Below are 22,660 nucleotides of genomic sequence, written 5' to 3'. Positions count from 1 at the left end.
TTGTGTACATAATAAAGCAGATCCCAACAGGGCTGAAGCACCGTCCTTCCCCGTGCCTCTTATTTATACTAGTGTCGCCGAAGTCCTCAAAGCGAAAGCTTCACAACTGGCGCCGTCTGCTCCAGCTCAAATACGGGCTCACAGCTGAACTCTGCTTGCCTTTTACATTTCTATTTATAATCCCGATTCCTTCAAAGGAACTGCTACGTATGGTTTTTCTGTCCCTTTGTGCTGCTTTGGAACAGTTGAAATAAGAGGCTTGCAGTTAGGAATCCCAAAGGAATTGTGCATAACAGCTTCACAGCACAGCGTAAACTAGGTCATACACAAACAGGTGGTCAATTACAGATGTGTGCCACTGCGCGTGCGTGTTTGGAGACAGCCTGCGATTTCCGTTTTCGTTATAAATGATTAGAAAAACTACTTTAAAGCCCTCGTGGACGATTTCAATCAGAATAAGAACGAGTGGCTCTGCGCTCGGTTGAACACTGGAGGGTTTCACCTGCACCTTCATGCAACTGCTGTTTTTATTTGGTGCTATATAAATAAACATGAGGAAATAAACTATTGTTTGGCATTAAGACAGAAAAACACTTCCTATACCAGGTCTTACATCCTTTCCCTTCTCCCCCATCAGACCACCACTATGAACCCTTTGATTTTACTTCTTCTATCTAGGAACCACTTGTGATTTTAGGGCAGCAACAGCATCGGGCTGTTGCGCGTCTCTGATGGTCTGGGAGTCCAAAAACTCGGGCCAGTCGAGGCGAGAAAGCTGAGGCAGCAAATAACCTTGAGAAGAGAGATGTATGAAGACCCAACAAGAAGCTAGAATATCATTTATAACAGCAACTCTGAGCAGTACCAGAGCCAAGTCAGACTTTGTGTTGCACGCGTTCAGTTTGCCTGTAACAGACACTGCTAATCCACAGATTCAGTAAATCAAATCAACTGCGCTAACTATAAACTATAAATGTCCGGTTCAGTTTCTGCCCCCTTTGGTCTCAAACCCATCATCATTCAGCCGTGCAGAGTTGCAAACGTCTGCAAACCTCTGCTTGAACCTTACCGAGCCCTTGTGGAATAAACCTCTCGGAGAGCATGAATGAAAATCCTGACTCAGCCGGCCCGACTGCATTGATTAGAAAAACTACACCGTCCATTCTAGTTCTCAGCTTTCCAGAAGCACTTCATCGGGCATTTCAACACAAGTGCACCAACGTGTGCTACAAAACCAAAGAGCAATAACAGCCTGAGAGGGGGACATTTCATTTTACGTATAGAGCACGGAGCACAGTTAAAGCAGACACACGTTTAAGGATTCACACGTTACAGATTGTATGAAAATGTAAAAATATAATTAGAGCAAACAAATCTGCTGCGCAAAGAGCATCTCATAGAAACCAAAAACCAAAGTTATTTATATTTTGGAGCTTCCTGACCGCTTCAGTTCTTATTAACTTCTTTCACACTCGATATTTCATCACTGAATTATATTAAATAACCTGACACGACACAGACTTTCAGCAACACTAAAGCTTTCTGATGAAAAAGGAAGCGCTTGTGATTTTAGTCGAGCTAACAGAGATTCAGCGTTTCGCATTTAAACCTCACAAAATGCTTTTGAGATCACGAGCTCCATTTGAAGATTCACACATCAGTTGTGCACTTTCACCTGTAGTTACAAGAAAGAAAAAGAGGAAAATAACCTGCTCCTGAGACATGAATGAGAAACCGCTGAATTAAACGTTCCTACCGAGCCCCGGGGCAACGCGATTACAGAAAACCTACTAAATTAATAACAATAAAAACATATTTTAATAGGTTTTTGCCAAAAGGATAAAACGAGGTCATTCAGTCAGTAAAGCCGAGTGTTAAAGGTCGAGTGTTAGGCAATCAACAATAATTAGAACTATCAAAAATGGGAAAGTCATGCCCAATACTTCTCATATAAAAACATTCAGATGTAATTTGCGTGTAATTATTAAAGGCGAACTAGCAGAGTCTGTTCACTTTTTTAGATGGTTTACCTCCCCAGGAATATTTTACACTTGAACATTCGATCCAGCCGCTGCTAACCTGCTCTGCCCGTCCATTCAGGGGGTCGCTGAGGAGCGCGAGAAGGATGACCGCCCGCCAACTGGAGTTTGGGTCCAAACAGATGAAGGACTCCCCAGAGCGTCACACAGTGGGCGCACGTTTATTTGCACATGAGCGTTTTTATATATGACATTATTAAAAAATTGCAGAGTCAGTCCCAGCTGTGTGCACGGGCAATGTGATCGAAACAAGACTGTGACGTAGAAAAAGCGAATAAAACTTTATCCTCCAGAACTGCACCAGTTTAATGAGCAGCACTGTTAACATACATGTAATTTACCTCGTTAGTACTGAAGCATTCAAGTCTCTTCATAGTATCAATCACAGCATTACTGTTATTATTGCAAGTCCACCAGTTACTGCATGAGGGCGGAGCAGTAACTGAGCAACTTCCTTCTAATGAATTTAAGAATAAATCCTAAATTTGTGAATCGATTTTCCAAACAATGCAGAAACATTCCGATATTCTTTGATACCAAATCCCTGACTTTTCTTCTTCTTCGCCTCCTCTTCATCCTGTCTTTAAGTGTCAGTATGGAGCGTGAGTCCATTATGCAAATTACAGTCATCAGTGCCAGAGAGCAGCCATTTACTTCTGCACACAAACACACACAGAGCCATTGATAAAAGCCAACACCTGTCACAGATTCCTGCTGAATCAAAGATAACACAGAGGAGACGTCTCAGCTCGTTCTCCCGCTGCAGTCCCTCGTCTCTCCAAGCATCTCGAGTGACATCTCATCGTCCTATTAGATTTATTATAATGTCATCGTCTTCACAACCTCCCCTCTCCCATTGGCCCTTCCATCTTTCACTTCTCGCTTCTCTTCTGCTTCTTTTCCCGAGTTATTGGCGCCACCGTCTCCCCTTTAGAAGCCGCTAACGTGCATTTTCTGCTAAGAGAAGAGCTAACAGTGTGAGCGAGTAACATCTACTCTCTGTGTTGCGTCACTGTGAGTTATTTGAGGACAGATTAATCTCAACAGCTGCGCTGGAATAAAGAAAGGTTGCAAAACAGTGGTCGTTCCACCACAAATGCACAAAAGCAGCACATCCTGTCCACTTGATTTGTCTGCAAAACAACATTTAGCTTCAACTACGGCACTCTTCAAGGCCTGGAGACAAATAATCGCTTTGTTGTTTGCACAACAGCCGTGAACACATCTGCATCTGTAAAGTGCACACTGAATACTTTCTTAAAATATTGAGGAGAAATAAAACATGTCATAGTCTGAGTACGGTAAAAGAAATAAATGAATTACAGTAGACATTCACATCTGGGGTTCTCTTCTTCTTGTCATGCAAACACACGTCGCATTTTGTTATTTTTGCAATGGTATCAGTGGCGACTATCTCAGGTTTGAGGTTTCCTGCTTTTAGCTAACAGTCCAAATAATCATTCATCTATTCATAATGTTCATCACATACACAGCAGCATTTCTGTGTGAGAAAATTACTGAAACAATGCCAACAAATATCCTACACGTGGTTAAAAACTGATTTCATTAGCACAGGTGTTACTAAATGAACAGGTGAAAGCAAACAAACAATCTTAACAACAGACGAGCAACAGCTGAAGGACGGGTCCAAAAAAAACAGCGCGGAAGAAAAGACAACAAAACAATGCATTAAAAATGGATAAAGATAAAAATATTAAAACATGAAAATATGGAAGGAAACTAGAAAAAAAAAAGGAGATATAAGGGCCGTAAAAGGGCACCTCAGGCTGTACGGCTGCAGACTGGATCACGCCGGGTCATCGTTTGTGCTCTGAGGCTCGGGGCCAGACGCAGGCGTCGCTTTAAAACAGATCCACAAAATCAATTGTAAACACATACAGGAAGTCAGTGGAGATAAGCCAGGAGTGGGTGATGTAAAGACCACATTTGTCTGTCACCGGCACTAATGAATTAGCTGGACAACAATAAAATACCACTTAGGGTTTGTCAGAGTGGTCACTGATGTTTTAAACACACCACGGAAAGTTTGGACTGAGAATGTGAGAGGGGAGGGCCCCCGTGCCCCCGTTTATACAACAGCAGGCCCTCCTCTGTGCAGTAATATTCTCACACACACGAGAGAGAGAGAGATGCAGGTCTGATTAAAGCTGCACATTTCTCCTTTCCTGCTGACGCCGGCGCCTTTACGTGCAACCGGGGTCGGTTTCTGAACACTCTGCAAATTTCCACCCGCATCCACCTCAACCCTGCACATTCCTGCCCCACCAGCAGGGAGGCCAGGTGTTCTATAGCAAGCGCACGCCCTCCTGCTGCAAGGCAGATAGATTAGCTCAGTGACAATGCAGCACTTCACACGATCCTTCAAAAGATCCCAGTGATTTAAGTGGCAAACACAGCTCAACACATCTCCACATCGTGCATTTAACAGTTAAAAAGGGTCAAGTTGTTTCAAATTTGTAACTTCATCTGAAGTTAATTTATTTTCAAACACAGGGGAGGATTTGTTTGAACTATTTTATTAAAATAATTGTTAAACATGGACTTAAACCATTTCTGTGCAAATTATTAATTAAAAAAAAATAAACCAATAAAAAATAAGCAGGTTTTATTTTAATATAATATATGCTGGTGCCCACCAAACAGGCTTGAGCCATGAAAAGGAGATTAATCACCAGGACTGATTAAATATTTTGATAATTTTTTTAAATTGAGCCTTTATTTTTACATAAGCTTGAATTAAGTGTTTTTGTAAGACAGACAAAAATAACAGAGTGTAAAATAAGGTAAAACAGACCCGCAGTCCTCACCCAAAAGCATTGAAATATAAATAAATGAGTAAATAAGCAAACTACAAGCATCTAATGTTGATATCAGTAAAACCACCGCTGACATTCACCGTGTCTGTGCCAAGCTGAACCCCGTTCCTTGAATCTGGTCCTGTAAGCGAGTGTGTGTTTAACAGTCTGTGGAGTCAATAAGCTGTAAGTTAATCAGCCTCTCTTCATTAAGGTGCAGAAACCCCGCTAGAAGCCAAGCACACTACAGTAGACAGGAGCAGGCTCTTTATGTATAAGCAGTGTGAGATTATCTGAACCGTGTGCGTCTGTGGCCTCATCACCAAACTCTGCTGCCACAACAATTAAGCTGACACACGTCTGAAACATATTTGTTTGTGCTGCATCTGAAAATATCTTCACGTGACAACTTCAGCTCAAATTCCAACAACATGCATACATTGAAAACATGAACAGATGCAGCATTAAGTGCTCCGATGCTCTGATCGTGTGAAAGCAGCTTTTGTCCAAAAACACAAAATACTGTAGTGTGAAGCTGTTAGTGGGCAGATCTTTGACTCATTAAAGTGGAAACTGCCTCAAAGTAAGTCATGGAAGTAAAAACATATTCCAAGATATTCATTTGGAGGCAGGTAAAAATCGCTTTTTTTTTGGTAAATATTCAAATCCTAAGCCCATCGGAGCGGGCACGCTCCAATTTGTGTAACTACTTTTAAATCCCGGTACAACTGCAACCACAACTTTGCAAAAATCGCATACAAAGCGCTGGCAACAACTAAAACATAATCGTCCTGAAACACGCAATTCGATCAGCTGTTAGTAGCACTTCCTACATCAGTGCGAACTATCGCATGTCTGCCATTATCTGCAAAAACTGGAAGTGACCTTTCAAAGGTTTACTGGTGTTTGTAAAAGTCACGTTTGACTTTAAGCCTTTCTGTATAGTTTCTGAGAGGCTTAATTTCACTGATGCAAATAATTTATTTTGTTTTATTTTGATGCATATGCTGTTTTTTTTGCAAATTGTGTACAACAATATTTATTTTTGTTTTTCCTGCATTTTATAAAAATTGGTGTATCTCAAAAACGAAACTAAGAAGACACTCAAAATGAATTTCCTGTGGTTGGAAACTATTTTGGGCAATTTTTTTGCATTTACAATTTTAAGGGTTACACCTCTGAAATTTCTCTTACTAGAAATAAGTGAAAAAAAACAAAAAAGATTTTCAATTTTTTGTAGTTTACTGCACTTTTTTGCAAGCTATGCAGTTACTATGGACTTTATGCAGGCGTATTATTGAAATTTGGGATATAACGGTTGTACTGATGTATAGCAACTTAAAATGCTCCCAGATATGGCACTACAGCATGTAAAATATAAAGATAGATCCATGCTAAAATATAAAGCCTATGATAGACTTGAAAGAGTTAAAAAACAAACAAACATGTTCCTGTAGACGTTAACAAGAAGGCCAGCATAAAACGAAGAAACGGCTGCAGTTCAGTCAAACCTGTTAAAAACAAACTAATTGTTGGTCTGTGGCGACTGCAGCACGTGCAGAGCTAACGCAAACAACATGAACGAGAGTCGCCCATATTACCGGTCGCTCCACATACAGTATTTCTGACCCTCAGTAACAGCAGATAGCCAAAACACATACATGTGGGTCTGCAAAGCTTTGCAGAGCTGGGATTAATCCTAAAACGGTGTTAAAATGGTCGTGTAGGTGGCGATAGTTTTGTTTTCAAATACCACTTTGTAAATGAAAACGCAGATGTGAGGAGTCAGCCTGAGGCACGAGATTTTTCATTGTCAGCTAGGAACTAACATAATGTGTCAGCCTCTCAGACGGGACGGCATGTGACAGTCAGGAAAACGACATGATTCACTTACTCCCCGTCACCCTCGGGACGAGCCTGTACTCTGTTCTCAGAAGCTGTAGCTGCTCAGGTCAAAACAGTCAAACACCAAACCAATCACTACTCATCTCATCAAAGTTCAAACCACCTCTTTATTAGAGGTGTCCCCTTACACTACTCCAGCCTTTTCTCCAAGAAGATGCGCATGTTTTATTTTTGCTCCTTGCTGAGAACTTAATTAAACAGCGGCTGACATTCAAAATGACACAAAGGCAGCTCAGAAAACAGGAAAAGGCTTTTTGCACTGAGCACAGCCTTTAGATGCAACACAGCTCTCTCTTCCCTGGACGTTTCTGCAACTATTACGGCAGCTTTACCAAAATGTGACCATATTATCATATTATCAGTGTGCAGGATCATCCCCCCCCACAGTTAATGAGTTATTAAGGTCCTATTACAAAAGAGACAAAAGGCCCTAAAGATTTATGCAAACCTGCACCTAGAGGATTCTCACCGCACCAAATTATGCAAATGCAGCAAACATACAAACATCAGCACATAAACAGCCAAAATGGATATTAATGCAAAACAAGCCAGGTAGCGTAAGTGCCGCTCCATATATGTGCATCCATACAACCACTCCTTTTTCTCCTTATTCCCAAGCACACCGCATTAAAAACAAAACACCTGCTGCTTTAATGCAAAACCTTCAGAGCGGCTGACTCTTGCACTAACATGCACTAGCATTTCAAACCCAAACATACAGGCCTAACCCCCCGCAGCATGCATTTCATTTACAAACACAAAGGTGAGAAGCAGAAAATCCAGCCACACCATTAGGTCATGCTGTAAAAACAAGCGCTACGATGGGGGCTCTGCTGATACTGAGCCCACCCTGATGATGTGCATGCAAATTAAACATCTGCATATAAATAATGTAAATAACATGAATAATACACTTTATTTCTTGAGGACACCAGTCGAATGCTCCAAACTACACTCTGCCATCTCGCCTGTCACCCTGTCGCGACGCAGCGATGGCACCAAAGAGAGGGAAAAATCTTGAAATTGGGAGTGTGAGTGCAGATGTGCATGCCTTGTGTCACTCAGCTGTGGCCTGGCCTAATGCACAACAACCTCAAACCGGGTTTCACAAACTCTGGTTAAACGGTGCTTCATTTAGCCTGTTCTGCATTCGCTGGAATTTACAAAGAAAGATGAGTGCAGCCGCAGTCCTCAGCACCAACTACTGCTGTGCATCTACTGTCTATGCTTCTCTGCAGACACAGGCTTAAATCAAACAAGGGCACAAAAATTGGGTAAAGTGAAACACTTCCACTCGCCGCTTTGTTGCAGTGATGGCCAACAGTGTGAAACAGAGGGACATGCAAGCAAGATCTTCCATGCAGTCTTTAAAACATCTCAGAGGTTTTTTTTTTATCACATACGTGCACTTCTGAGCTAAACACCTTTAGCTTGAGCTTCTGTTCGTGGTTTCTGGCGTGTGTGTGTATACATCCACGTGCACAAATTCAGGATGTCCTCTGCATGCTACGTTACATTTACATGAGAATGGTTTTGTCCTTCGAGTGCTGTGGTTTAGGCTTTCGAACTCAATGTGAAGACAGGTGACAACAGGCCGGGCTGTGGCTAGTCGTACGGTAAGCGCTGAAGACACAAAACCTTAAAGGTAATTTAAATATAAGTGGGCTTGGGGGAGATCATAAAGAACTTCAAACTATTTCGATGCGCCGAAAAACAGCCAAACGCTCTGCTGCGATACGGCCAATTCGAGCGGAAGATGTGATTCAAAAGCAGTGTTGATGATTAAACAGCTTGTTTGAATGTATTATATAGCTTAAATAACACGAAGCATGTGTGTGGGAGAGGTGTTAGGGGATGTCTCTCCACCACGGCTTGTATGAAGAGGTGAAGATGAAGAGATGGAGGTGGGTGGAACACATTGCGGTTGGTAAACAGGGCCAAAACAGGAAAGCGTGGGCCTACCTGACAGTCACCTCAGAGCCTGTAAAATGTTGCCACGCTTTAAAAAATAAGGTTAGCTGCTGGTGAAAAAATACTGAGACAGCAATTTGTTGCCTTTTTTTTTGCATCTCCTGAGGTGCTTTAGTTTGAATTTTTGTGTGGATGAGCCGCCTTTCAGGCCACAATCTGCTTTGCAGAAAAAAATGTGACGCATGCTTATGTGCTAAACTCAAACAGCTGATCCAAATCTGCAAGCAGCGAGTTTTTTCCCCTGAATTTTTATTTCTGCTAGCATCGCTCAAACCAGTGAACTGTAAATGTCCTGACGCAGTAGGGACAGCCTTCAGACGGCACTCGCTCGGGTTTGATGTGGAATACTGTGCGACAATAAAGCTGCAGCCGTGTCACCGATCCGAGTATTGCGATGCACGCCTGACGTACGAAAAAGAGCAAAAGAGCACTCGATTTAACCTGCCCCGCATTTATTTGATTTCACAAAAAGAGATCAGTGCAACCTGATACTTAGATGTCGGATCCTAAAAATGAGCTTCAACTTCAGAGCGAAGCTGTTGCACAAGAGAAATGACAAAAAACGGTTCTGAAAGCAACCAAGCATCTAAAAACACATGACTTCAAAGAGGCATATGATTTCCGATGGGTTTTTAAAGGCCGCTAATGATTTAAGGTCTTAGCGTCTGAAATGTAATGTCCCAAAAAGGATGCACATCTGTTTTTTTAATATGTAGAAGGACTGGCTTTAATCCATACGAACACATGTCTGTGGTTTTGTTTTTCTAGCTTGTTCAGTAAAGCCTCAGCTCTACGATTCTGACTCACATCCAACAAGCACAAACAGCTCAGTGTCAATCTAGTGCTGTTGATCAATAAAGGGTACATATAACAATTTACCAGCTCCTCTAAAGATCAATACGAACGAAACACGAACAGTCATATCCTAGGATACATAATATCTAAATAAGGGGCCTGTCCTCAGCTGCAGCCACTAAAAATCAGCCTTTAATCAGCCCGAGCAACAAGCCCGAACAACCAAACTATAAAGAGAAATTACTGCCACCGCTCACCGTGGAAGTGGAAGCTTAGCCAGTTTTAATCAGTCGGTAGGTTTCTGCTCAGGGGAGTTGCAAAAAAAGCTCAGATTTATGGTCCTGTAATTAACATGTCTGAGATTAAAGTGACGAAATGTCATGTATTGTCCTCTGGCTAGAGGCTCCAGTGCTGGCAGAGAGGCCGAAAGAGAAAGAGCGGGCAGAGCGGCCATGAGTCAGCCGGAGCCAGCCCCCTGCCTCATGCTGAAATCAGAGAAACCACAAGAATGTAACAGCTTCTGTTATTATCCCTCCCTGCTGCCTCGCAGCCTGATGGCCTGCCCCAGAAAATAGCAGCGAGGCTGGCTTCTCTCTCACTCACACACTCTTGTTCTCATGTTCTCTCGATCCTCTCATTCTCAAATCTTACACACATTTTTCTCTCAGGCTATGGCTGTCCATTTTGTTTAGCTTTCTCTCCACACACACACTTAAAATTTAACTGATATACGTCCAAATTTCAACACCATCTGGGTTTAATGGTATTCTGAGGAGGGTTTAAACAGCAGCAAAGTGTTTGACCACAGTTACATTGGTCTCTTTTAGCAGGATGAGTCGCAACACTGCTAACAAGTGACGAGCGCAGCGTAGTCGATAAATTGCATACATGCGGCACACGTGCTTTTGTCTAAAGCGGCTCACAGTAATATCATTCGACCGTCGCAGACACGAGACTTCCTTTTGTTGAAATGAAGCCGCACAGAGCCGCGTACACTCAGCAGCCTTTATGTAAAGCGTGAGGCTGACTCAGCAGCCCTTCAAACTCTCCGGTGACGAGTGTTGACCTGTTGCCTTGTTTGGACAGAATTGCACCAATGCAAACAATTAGGATTAAATGGAAATCGCTCGCTATAGCCTCAATCTGTTTCCATAGACTTACTACCAAGCTTAATTTGCAGAAACAGATCTCTGCATATGAATGTGCAGAATCGGGAGACAAGGGATTTTTCCTCAAGAGTCCATGTAAATAACTATAAAATAAAGTAAAATATGGGAAGCTGTACTTTCCAAACTGGTTATAATCTGACAATTTTAGCTTTTTATTAGCTCTTTGCAAAGTATCTATAAGGAGGCTTTTCATCAAATTTAAATTATGATCCTGAAAACAAGAAAACTGGGATAAAACCTTTACTTTTAAAAAGCTCTCGTGCCTCATTTTTCTAACCAATAACATCCCTTTACTTTACTGCGGTGTGCTTTCAGCCCTCCCTAAAAGTCCCAGCTCACTAACAGTTTAGCTCTGCTCAAGCCAAAATGACAGAAACACAGCATTAGGTCAATGAAACTGGACTGTGGATGGCCAGAGGCTGCCTCGTAGGCTTAAATTGCTGAAATTATATATAAATTATTCCTCAATCAGGCGTTAGCGGTACTATAACAATGTGAAAGTGAGTGGGAACAGCAGCAACTGAGCCGTGAAGTGGTAGGCCACATAAAATCTCAGACCGGGGTCAGCGGATGCTGAGCCGCACAAAGGTTACCGGCTTTCTGCAGAGTCAGGAACAGCGCATGCATAGATGTGTTGGTGGAATGGGTTTCCATGGCGACCAGCTGCACACAAGCCTTACATCACCGAGCGCAATGCAAGGTGTCATATACAGCGGTGTAAAGACGCAGCCACTGGATTCTAGAGCAGTAAAGACGTGTTCTCTGGAGCGACCAATCACGCTTCTCCCTCTGGCAATCTGATGGACGAGTCTGGGATTGGTGGATGCCAGGACAACGGTACTTGCCTGGCTGCGCTGCTAAGTGTAAAGTCTGGTGGAGGAGGGATTTATGGTGTTTTTCAGGAGTGGGGCTCGGCCCATTAGGTGCAGTGAAAGGAACAAAGTGCACAAAGCACGGTCCTGAAAGACAAGGATGAGCGAGACTGGTGAGGAAGAACTTGACTGGCCTGCACAAAGTCCTGACCTCAACCTGACAGAAGACCTTTGGGATGAACTGAAACGCCGATCCAGGCTGTCCAACATCAAGGTGTGAGCTCACAAATGCTCTTCTGGGAGAAAGTCCCGTAAACACTCCTAAACCTTGTGGCAAACCTTCCTAGAAGAGTTGAAGCTGTTACAGCCAATCATATTAAACCCTATGGAATAAGAATGAGATGACACTCGAGTTCGTGTGTGTGTGTGTGAAGGCATACGAGTAAACAGTTTTGATGTGTGTACTTAGTGTATGTCAGCTATAATCGGGGTTTATTGTCACAAACGAACAAAAAACAAAGTCGGCTCTTTGAAGGGACCGTTTCTATCCTCGGGCTTTGAGTCCAGCTGAGAAAGGCTGCGGAGGCCCAGGAATAAACAAAGGAGCGCAGCAACTTAAGCATGTTGACATCCCCCATCGCTGTCGTCCCTGCATCGACTCATATGCACAGTGAAAACATTTTCACAGCACAAATTTATAAATTTACATTTGGCACAAGCCATCTGCTGGCTAAAACTGACCAAATTACAGAGAGAGAATTTACAAACAGCTTTGTCTTGGACAAGCTGGTCCTGTGGAATATGATTCAAGACCAACGAGGATTTTTTTGGACAGAAAACAGGCCTGACGGTGAGGAAATAAGTAGCACGAAGTAAAAATAGTAATGTCCCAGGTTTTCAAACTCCTCTTTTAGTGAGTGTTTAGGTTGGATACGGAATCACTCCGGGCTTCCTCGACAGACCTCCAACAACAACAAGCAGCGGATAAAACCAGGTTTTACCATGTAAACCGTTGACGTTCCAGAAATAAGCCCGTCAAGTGCAGCACAAAAATAACGCTGCATGTCTGAAAAAAGATGGCATAAGACTGAAAAGTTGGAGATGTTAGCTATGTCACCAAAATAACAGCACTCTTACTGTCACTAAGGTAGGCTAAATATCTCCCATGACCCGTTCTCATTACTTTTAAAATAGCTCAAAACATTATATTCAGGATAAACATTACAACGGGCTAAATTTGGGATTTTGCAACTCAGTCACGTCAAAATTCCCTTTGTCTACAGAGGAAGTACAAAAGCCCAGAAGCCCTTCAATGCAGTTCTCACATCGAGGGCACAGCAGAAGAAGAGCAATCCATTTTTGGCTCTGACCCACTGTTCTTAAGCAACTGTGTCCTCTGACCCCCCGAGGTATTCAAGGCTCTTTAAGCAGCTGTTTCAAAGGCAGACCTGAGGATCTGAAGGTGACACGCACACACCGAGCTCAGGTTGCACAGGTGGCAGGTTAAAATGGGCACGTGGCAATCGATCTACAACTCAAATGTTCATTGGCTTGTATGTGTAAGCGCACACGTGTCTACCTGCTGCTGGGTTAAATGGATGTGGGATGGAGGAGAGTGAAGGAAAACACAAGTCTGAACAAGCACTGGAACATAACCAGGGAGTCAGCTGTGCTCACATACCTGAGGATAGTAAACACGGGGGTGGGGCAGCACTGAAGAGGAATCCTGATAATAATGTTAGGATGTAGCAGATTTACTCATAAACTGGTATAAAACTTCCTTTTGCCAGGGCAAACGTGAATTACATTTCTTCTGCTCGCTCCAGAGCGCTCTCCAAATTCAACAGACAACTTCCCCAAAACGTCAGATACGATTATCTCACCGGTGCAGCAGTCGTTTTACAAAGACGTTCCCAAAACGCAGCAGATTGAGGGCATCGCGGAGTTATTACCCACAAGTACGATTAACATCGCATTTTCTAACTGGTTTGACAAAGTTCGCCAACACTCCCGATAATTTGAACGACAGCAGTCTGAACAAGAAGACTGCAGAGAAGTAGACAGATAAATAAATAACGAGCACAATCATCTACAACTGGTTCTAGACACCCAATAGCTGCATTAGATGAGTACCTCCCCGGTAATACTTGGACTGTTCTAGAAGGAGTTCAGTTCATTTTTTGAGTTTATTTATGGAAAGGATCACAGGAAGTTCCTGGTATTTCAGAGCTATAAGTTTACCGGTATTGGTAAACTCATGAATGTAACCAATAAGAACAAACATCAATTCACACATTAGACACGCCCACTCATGCCAGGAAGTCACCCTCTTTCCTTTCTGTCTCCACACCTATCAAACGGTCATTTCTCTGTTTATGCCTGTTTATCCATCTCAAGTGATCAGTGGCTGTACGAAGATTTCCATGTATCCAAGTCATTCTGTCTCACAGCTATAATCTCACCCTCTAATTGGGCTCCCTGTGAAACAGTTTCCAGGCCGTTGGATTGGTTTATCGGTCTTGTTGCCCAAAGTTGTCGTGTCTCAGGCTGGTTTAAATTGGCCTCAGCCTTTCAGGGAGTCAGTCTGGCCTTTCGGAGAGGTTCAAACGTTGCGAAGGAAAGAGGTGAGCTGGGTTTATAACACAAGACTAAATGAGAGCAGCTGTACTGTCAAAGCAAGGCAGCCCCATCATTGCTTTATTTCCATCTTTGTTTTCATAATTGTTAGAAATCATAATTTTAATTGAATAGGATTTTTGATAAATTGCACAGCCCTATTAGAACACAAATGACTCATAATAGGGCCAATAAAGGATGCTGAATTACAATAGACGCCTCGAGTCACAATGTTTCCAAAGTCTACAGCAGTGTGGGTGTCAGAACACAGTGAATCACGTTGAAGACGGTAAGAAGACAGAAAAGTTTGTGTTTCCAGCGCATTATTTTTTTCCATATTTTCACTCTGTGGTCCTCCATAACAACGGGTATGATTCCAAAACTCAGTCCTACCTGTACGCAAACACGTTACTGTCCAAAATCCTCAAGTACCTTTTTCTTTTTTAAAAACAGGATCCTCTCCTAAAGCCATTAAAACACACAAAATTTGGAACAAGTCTGAAGAACTGTTACAAATCATCCTCATACGTTTGGTTTAGATGCGTTTTCACTTCTGGGAAAAGCTCAGTTTGGTATAAGTGAACATGCTGCCTGGGTAGAGCACGCAGGATGCAGCGAGAAGACCACATACTTGCAGAGTATTACCTGCACTATTCTTATATTAGACAAGACCAGTCATCACACAGACTTTTAATTAGGGCGCTGGCAGATTAAAGGCTGTATCGGGCATTTGCGTTCTCCTCCGTCAACTAATGCCAAGAACAGTTTAGGGATGCAGTGAAGGGAGGCTTTTCATGAGATCTTTATCCCTTGAAGTCTCATCCTAGGGCCTCCGCTGGGAAAAAAAGGACTGTGGATGATCCAGGCCGGCTTGATGTGATGATACAGCACGACAGCCACTTAAAGCTTCCAGATCATCCAACAAAGACAAAGCTTAGACTTTGCTTCAACTTACATGCTGTGAATAACGGAACATTTTGACTTTGTAAAAGTAAACGTTTGATTTGTGATGGTTATTTTTTGCATGCCAACCTCAGCTCAAAGACAGTTACTACTTACTCAAATATCAGCGATTGCTCTGATTGAACCCTAAAAATGAACCCGTCTGCATTTCTGCAAACAATAATTTTATCACCTAATAGATACTTTCGAAATGTGTCCATCGGTGATGTCCAGTTTTATTTGTCCATTAGCCTGCAGGATAAGTAAGTGTTACATTTAGAATATATCTGGATGTCTTTTAAATAACTCAAATGGATTAATTAAAGATTAAAATCATCATCATTTTCAATTCATTCTCCTCAACTAAGCAATGGAGTAATCGATGCAGCTCTATGAGGCATTAATTGCGTTTGCCTAAGCAGTAGGGGGTCTGCATCCACCTCCCCTTCGCCTGGACAGCATGCTGCTCCAGCTAATCAAACCATTATGACCCCCCCGCTAAGTGAGAGCACCATTATCATAATATGCAGTTTCACCCGATTAGTTATGCGTGACTCAAGCACACCGAAGCTGGACAAAGAATAAGATTTCTCAGAAGTAAATCAAACATGGCCAACAAAATATATCACGAAGAACCGCTACAACACCTGCATCCAGTCATAACATACAGCATTCATTTGCAAATAATATTCAGTGCAAGAACAGCTACACCCAATCCACAAGGCAGCTTTTATTTTTGTCCCGCTGTTCACAAGCAGACAATTATTATTTTTAGTCTGGGATTTCGATTTTGAAAAACTCGTGCATGTCAACCTCCCGCTTTACTTTCCATTGATATTCACACAAGATGGCTAGAAGCCTGTCACACTCATCCACCATTTGATAACTCGTTCGTCGCAGCATATCAAAATCAAAAATCTGTGTCATTGTAAATGTGCCGCTATCCGCTTTCCATTTTGGAAGTCTGGATCTGCCGAGGCACCTTCATCCTGGCGTCCTGTAGCTGTGGTATCTCGCGCCAAATAAACACAGCTGTGTTTGGAGCTCGGGAGACGGTTTTCGCTAAAAAGTCGTGCCATATCCGCCCAAGCAACAGACCACTAACTAGCTGCCTTTCTGAGAGATATCTGGCTGGATATTTGTGTGAATGAATGGCTGCTGGTTCACTTGTGCACAGCCAGTCTGACAGACTAAAGGAAGTTCAGTCCAGCGCGATAATGCTGACGGCGTACGGGTAACTGCAGAAAGCTGGCATGATACTCCAAAGTGAAACGGCCAAACTCTGTGGATCAATGGTTAAACTTCCATTTCATGTGTGCAAACAGGACTGCGAGCTGTCCAAAGGGTCATAACGAAAGGTCGCTGGTCCTCTTGGCTAAACATGAACAGGGCTGTGAGCAAAAGGTTACAGGAAGCTGGTGTCAATCAAATAAAGAGGGCAAAAATGACAATAACTACATATATGGCCTCAAAATGTTTCGAGTTTTACAAAAAGTTTCTGACGGGCTTTTTCCACAGCGTTTCTGGCAACATTTCCAAGCCTACTTATCTGAGGCTTGCAAATGCTAGCATCTTTAAAGCATGATAACGTATCTCGCCTGCAGCACCCAGCCAGCAATCTTCTTACCAATACTCTCAGTTAGCAGCAACGCTAAGCTGTCAGCGTGGAGAAGCACCACGCTGAGAGAAAGGGTGTGCTTTCCAACGTTGAGACTAACAAGAGCAGGCAGCCGGACGAGGAGAGGAGGAGGGAAGGAAGCAGAAGAAAATAAGGAAAGGACAAAAGGAGAAGGCGAGGATGGAAGAAATGCTGGAAAGATAAAGTCAGACGGACGTTCCCCTGAACAGACATGACTTTATGACAGCACAGAAACTCAGCATCAAGTCCTCAAGAATTGTTGAGTTTTCTGGGCTCTTTAAAATCACATTTCCCCAACACTCTGCTGCTCCCAGCCCAACCCTGACTGTACACATAACAAGAACAGCTGACCTTTGGCCAAACTGCTAGGTGGGCTGGTTTATGACCTATGTTTAACCGAGGGGCTGACATCTTTATGCACCTTCCCTGTAGTTACAGAAATGATGTGATGATAAGTTGACAATGAGAGGACTAATCAAGCTGAAATAGATGCAAATCTGCTGCACTTCCGACCTCCGCGCGTCACTTTTTTCTGACTTATGTGCAACACTTGTGCTGGTGGTTACTCTGGCAATCACCAGCACAAGCATTTTGTGATCCTCATCCATATCACTGGCTTGTTTTGATTGTCACACAGCATGAGAGGTTGACGTAGTTGTCACTTTGTTGACAATAAAGCTCCCGAGTGAAATTAAACAGCCCTATGCTCACATGGATACGCTTATGCACTCACTGCAGTAAAAAGACCATCAGATATTTAAAGTCTTATTGAACAATAGAAAATTATGAGCAAAATAAATGCGTTGCAAACTCTAATGATAATCATAACATATGTTTAATATCTGTTTTTTTTCATCTTGGCTCATGTAAATCATGAAGTTTAGCCATGTAAATATTGTCATCGGCCAGAAGGATGGCACGCTCTCTGTTCGCTCAGCCAGAGTCGTGCACGCATTCTGCTGCGTCTTCTCTTTTTCTTTCTTTTTTTGCAGAACAAACCATAGAGCGTGCACACACATGCATGCACGCACACACACACGCACAGCTGTGGCCAAGCGCTTGTTCTGTTTCTGCTCTATTGTTCGACATCTTGTAAATTTCCACCAGGAGGATGATGGGAAATAATCCGAGAGGAATTTTTGTTGTACTCTTGCAAATGTTGACCCTGCAGCATCTCCAGTCTTACAATCTATGATTAAACCTCTGAGTTTTGACACACCGTCTTCAGGCTTAAGTTTTCTCCAAGTCTTTTCAAAGTCTTCCAGTCTGTGGCGCCCATAAATGCATAAATTATAGTTTGCCTCCTCATCACATTCACTGAATCATTCACAAATCTGAGCAGGTTACCTGGGGATCTGATCATTCCTGACACCAAAGGTGCTCCCGCGGGAGCCCCCTGCCCTCTGCTAGCAGGTGCAGTTTATCCCAATTACCCTTGCCACACCTGTACCCCTTATGTCTTTCTCCTCCTCGCACACACACACCCTCCTAATGTACACCGCAGGGATGGCAGGTTCAGGTGTGGCGCTCAAGTAAAGCAGGGCTGTTGCCGCAGGCGATCTAAGCTCCACCAACTGTGTCTATCCGCTGCTTAAACCTCTTCAGATTCGGGCAGAGCAGACGGGGTCAAAGCAGGATTCTCCTCAGAACACCGCTCATGAATTTATAATGTGTATAAAAATAAAAACGATGAGTGCATTTTTATTTTATGGAAGCAAACTTTGCTCTGCTGTACTTAGTCGTATTTAGATGCTAACACAACCACGGCACAGCACCCACTCCCACCGTGTGCACCAGCGTCCGGGGTGGGATTCTGCTTCGTGATTATGGATTGTCCGGTAAACGGATGGACACTCGCATCTTCAGCTCAAACCCCATCGTGGTTTGGCTTGTTTTCAAAGCAGTATCACATATTTACGTTTCATATTTAAAACTAAATCTTGCTACCTGCAATTCATAACAAAACCAGCATCAGTTGCAGTACTAATGACTGCACAAGCCAGCAAGTCTCTAATGCCAAATAATCCTTGCTTCCACGGCTTAACACGATATGGTCGCAATCAACAGCCTGGAATACTGTCCCAAATAAAAATGTGATGCATGACAGGCCTAATTCCCAGGATAAGTAGTTCAGCTCCAGAAACTAGCAGCCTGAGCAGGGATTCCCACATGGATTCAGGTCAAGACCAACACCAAACAGCAGCTCGCATACATTTCTGGACAGCAATCTGTTACCTTTTTTTTGGAGGGGACAAAAACACACAGAAACGCTCCTGTCGAAACAGCTCTGTGTCTAATAAGTGTAAGTCATGTGTTGTATGCCAGCCTGCCCTTAAATCTAAACATGAAATAGTCCCAAAAAATAAATACATAAAAAAGAAAGAGCTCATGGACATGACTTCTCCTTTTTTCCCCCCAAAGCCAGTCAGCATGACTTTGACATGTATTTCAATAGGAAGCATGTTTTGTAACTACAGCTGTTGTCTAGTATCAGCCGGCTTATTTAGAGGGTCCTGTTTCCCTGGCAACTAAGAAAGAAACCTAAAACCTAACCCATTAGCTAATCCTAATCCAGTAATTTTAGTACTTCTAAAGCCTAAACCTCAGGAGTAGTTTTTCTTGTCTAAGCATAACTCCGTTCCTTTAATTCCAAAACCCAACAATGGACTTCCTAAGGATGATTAATAAAGTACTTCAAATAACAATTGAAAATCTGTCCATATTTGTGCAGATTAAACAAATATGTAAGACTGCGTTCTTCCATTTGTGCAACATCTCTAAAATTAGAAATATCCTGTCTCAGAGTGACGCTGAAAAACTAGTTCATGCATTTATTACTTCCAGGCTGGACGACTGTAATTCATTATTATCAGGATGTCCTAAAAACTCCCTGAAAAGCCTTCAGCTGATCCAAAATGCTGCAGCAAGAGTCCTGACAGGGACTAGAAAGAGAGCAGATTTCTCCTGTTTTGGCTTCCTGTTAAATCCAGAATTCAAAATCCTGCTACTCACATACAAGGTCTTAAATAATCAGGCCCCATCTGATCTTAATGACCTTGTAGTACCATATCACCCTATTAGAGCACTTCGCTCTCGCTCTGCAGGCCTACTTGTTGTTCCTAGAGTATTTAAAAGTAGAATGGGAGGCAGAGCCTTCAGTTTTCAGGCCCCTCTTCTGTGGAACCAGCTTCCAGTTTGGATTCAGGAGACAGACACTCTCTACTTTTAAGATTAGGCTTCAAACTTTCCTTTTTGCTAAAGCATATAGTTAGGGCTGGACCAGGTGACCCTGAATCCTCCCTTAGGTATGCTGCAATAGGTGTAAGCTGCTGGGGGACTCCCATGATGGACTGAGTCTTTCTTCTTCACTCACTATGTGCTTATACACCTCTCAAGTTATTATTAATCTCTGGCTCTCTCCCATCCCCACCAAGCAGTCGTGGCAGATGGCCGCCCGTCCCTGAGCCTGGCTCTGCTGGAGGTTTCTTCTTGTTAAAAGGGATTTTTTCCTTCCCACAGTCACCAAGTGTTAACTCATAGAGAGTTGTCTGATTGTGGGTTTTTCTCTGTATGTATTATTGTAGGGTCTTTAACTTACAATATAAAGCACCTTGAGGTGACTGTTGTTGTGATTTGGCGCTGTGCAAATATAACTTAATTGAATTATGGGATTGTAGTTGTGCTGTCTGGTGGGAGCAGAGGAGGCTCTCTCACCAAACCCCCCAAATATGCACTTTATTACCCTTTAAAAGAGTGAAAACATTCACATTGCGTACATGGACACAAATCAGTACATATATACGACCATCATACAAAATTTCATGTGCAGGAACACAAAACAGACTGAATGCAATGACAGTTTCACGAACTGCTATATGACTGCTGTTTATGCACAGTATGCCGTGCAGGTTGGATGCCTGGGTTTGTTTTGGAGAACACTGAGCCCAGCTCCTGGTTCCCATTCAGAGGACATCACTCTAAAGTCATGTCACAGTTTAGTCAGGGAGCGAAGGGAGACGGAGACACGGTCAGATAAACAGCACAGAGCAGGGTACATATGATCTCAGCAGCGGCAGCAGACTGGGGAGCAGCAGGCAGCAGAGGAACCGACTGCGACCCAAAGATGTGGCACGGATGGTGGGGGATTACGTCATCGAAAAAATGAGGACGCCTCATCCCAGCGAACCCCCTTACATCCATTACATTAAAACCTTACCGATCAGCACATCGTCTCCATCATTTTATTCACATTAAAAAAATAAAAAAAAGAATAAATACGAATGCACGGGCTGCGTCTCAGCAGCTCGTCCACGCAGGCCCCCCTCCCGTGACATTTCAGGAATGTGACATGTACACAAACGCTGCTTCACCAACAATTATTTAGCAACGATTGACCAAAAACACACAACCAGCTCTGTGGTCGCTGAATGCACCAAGTTACACGTTAAAATAAATCCACGGAGCCCGTCAAACAACACACGGGACGCAGGAACCGTGTAATAAGCGCTCACTGGTGCCTATCGCTCGATAAGAGGTGTGTGCCATATTTAAAGCCACAACATTAAATGACGCCGCGCTGGTTCCAGAGAGCTCTAACTGCTCATTAAAGGGCTTATTGTGCGCTGTCCGGTGACTGGCAGATAAACGAGCCGTTTATCTTAACACATGAAACGGATCCGGGGAGGCTGCTAACAAAGTTTCATTGATTAAATAAGCCTTTAAATGCGCACTAATGTTGCGCACATTGGATCAGCTTGTAAGCTGCGAGATATCGAATGAGCTAAGAAACAGCTAGCAAGCTACACAACCGCTGGCTATTAAGGCTGTGGGAGAAAATGTGTATGTGCTGGGGCTTTTTATGAGATTCCACTGAACAAACACAAGCGCAGTTGCAAAACGTGCCTTTTGAAACAGCGCTCTCCCGCTGTTATTTCGCAATTCTGGCTATTTAGTGTGTGCGGGAGCAACTTGGATAAAAGTGACAGCGCTAAGCTAGCTAGCTAACCCGCGTCAGCTGGCTCCAAGAGGGGGGAAAAAGCTGTGACTGAGCGTCTTTCTTACCGTCATAAACTGCTCCAGGGGCGTCCAGTTTTTAAGGAATACAATTTTTGTTATGTGAGGAAATGGTCTGTGTATACAGGGGGGGTGGGGGGGCGACAGAGCCCGAACATCCAAGATCAGTCCAGCCGCTGCCGATAAAATCCAGGCGACATCTTTATCACAGCGCTCATCAGTGGCTCAGAGTTCCGCGCTGATTCACGCACATCCATCCAGCAGAGAGGGGCCTCCTCCGGGCTCGACCATGCGACTGGCTCGGCGACGACGGATAATCCACAGGACAGGACCCCCAGCGGTAACCATTGGCTAGACGCGGGGACCAGCAGTCATTTCAGGCCGACGGAATGAGAAAATAATCCCACGCATGCACCGAAACAAAGAGTGAACGTTTCAGGCGCGAAGAAAGCCGCGCATTAAAGCCGCAAATTAGGAAAATGTTGCGTTTCTGAGTTTCCCAGCACGAGCCTGTGCGCTGTTGTCAGCACTCCCCGCTGTCTCCGCAGCTGCTTTGCCTGTCTGCCCTGCAGCACAGCAGCGGCAGCGCGGCGACGTAATTGCGCAAAGCGAACGCACAGGGGCGGGGCCACGCGTCGCACACAGGTAGAAGTGCCGCAAAATCTGACGCTTTTCACCCCGTTAAAGTCTGAACCGTGACAAAGTTACCAGGAAATTCAGTGTTCTTCGAACCCTCCGACTTTTTTTTAATTAATGAAATATAAATTTGCGTAAACAACTTTTAATTTGAATCGCATTTTCTAAATCCGGCATTTTTTAAAACGTGTTGCTTAAAACGTCCTGGTGATCAAGGAGTCTCAAAAACTGACTTATCAAATATGATACACTAAAGGGGTTAAGGGAGGGCGTAATAACCAAACCGTTTGTTGAAGGCAATACCATG

General features: G+C 43.4%; 1 protein-coding gene across 1 annotated transcript in view; it reads right to left on the bottom strand.

The window, feature by feature from the left end:
- ptpn4a (protein tyrosine phosphatase non-receptor type 4a) overlaps nt 1-22,304 on the bottom strand; it is a 70,327-nt gene extending 48,023 nt beyond the window's left edge. The window contains exon 1 of the mRNA XM_040027744.1: nt 21,766-22,304. The gene's annotated coding sequence lies outside the window, so the exon portion shown is untranslated. The remainder of the gene's footprint in view (nt 1-21,765) is intronic.
- Nucleotides 22,305-22,660: the final 356 nt, after the last annotated feature.

The sequence above is a fragment of the Simochromis diagramma genome, unplaced genomic scaffold (assembly GCF_900408965.1).
Source record: "Simochromis diagramma unplaced genomic scaffold, fSimDia1.1 OVJJ01000343.1, whole genome shotgun sequence".
NCBI classification, from domain to species: Eukaryota; Metazoa; Chordata; class Actinopteri; order Cichliformes; family Cichlidae; genus Simochromis; species Simochromis diagramma.
Note: the sequence above shows the minus strand (reverse complement) of the source record. Positions and strands in the feature narration are given on the sequence as shown.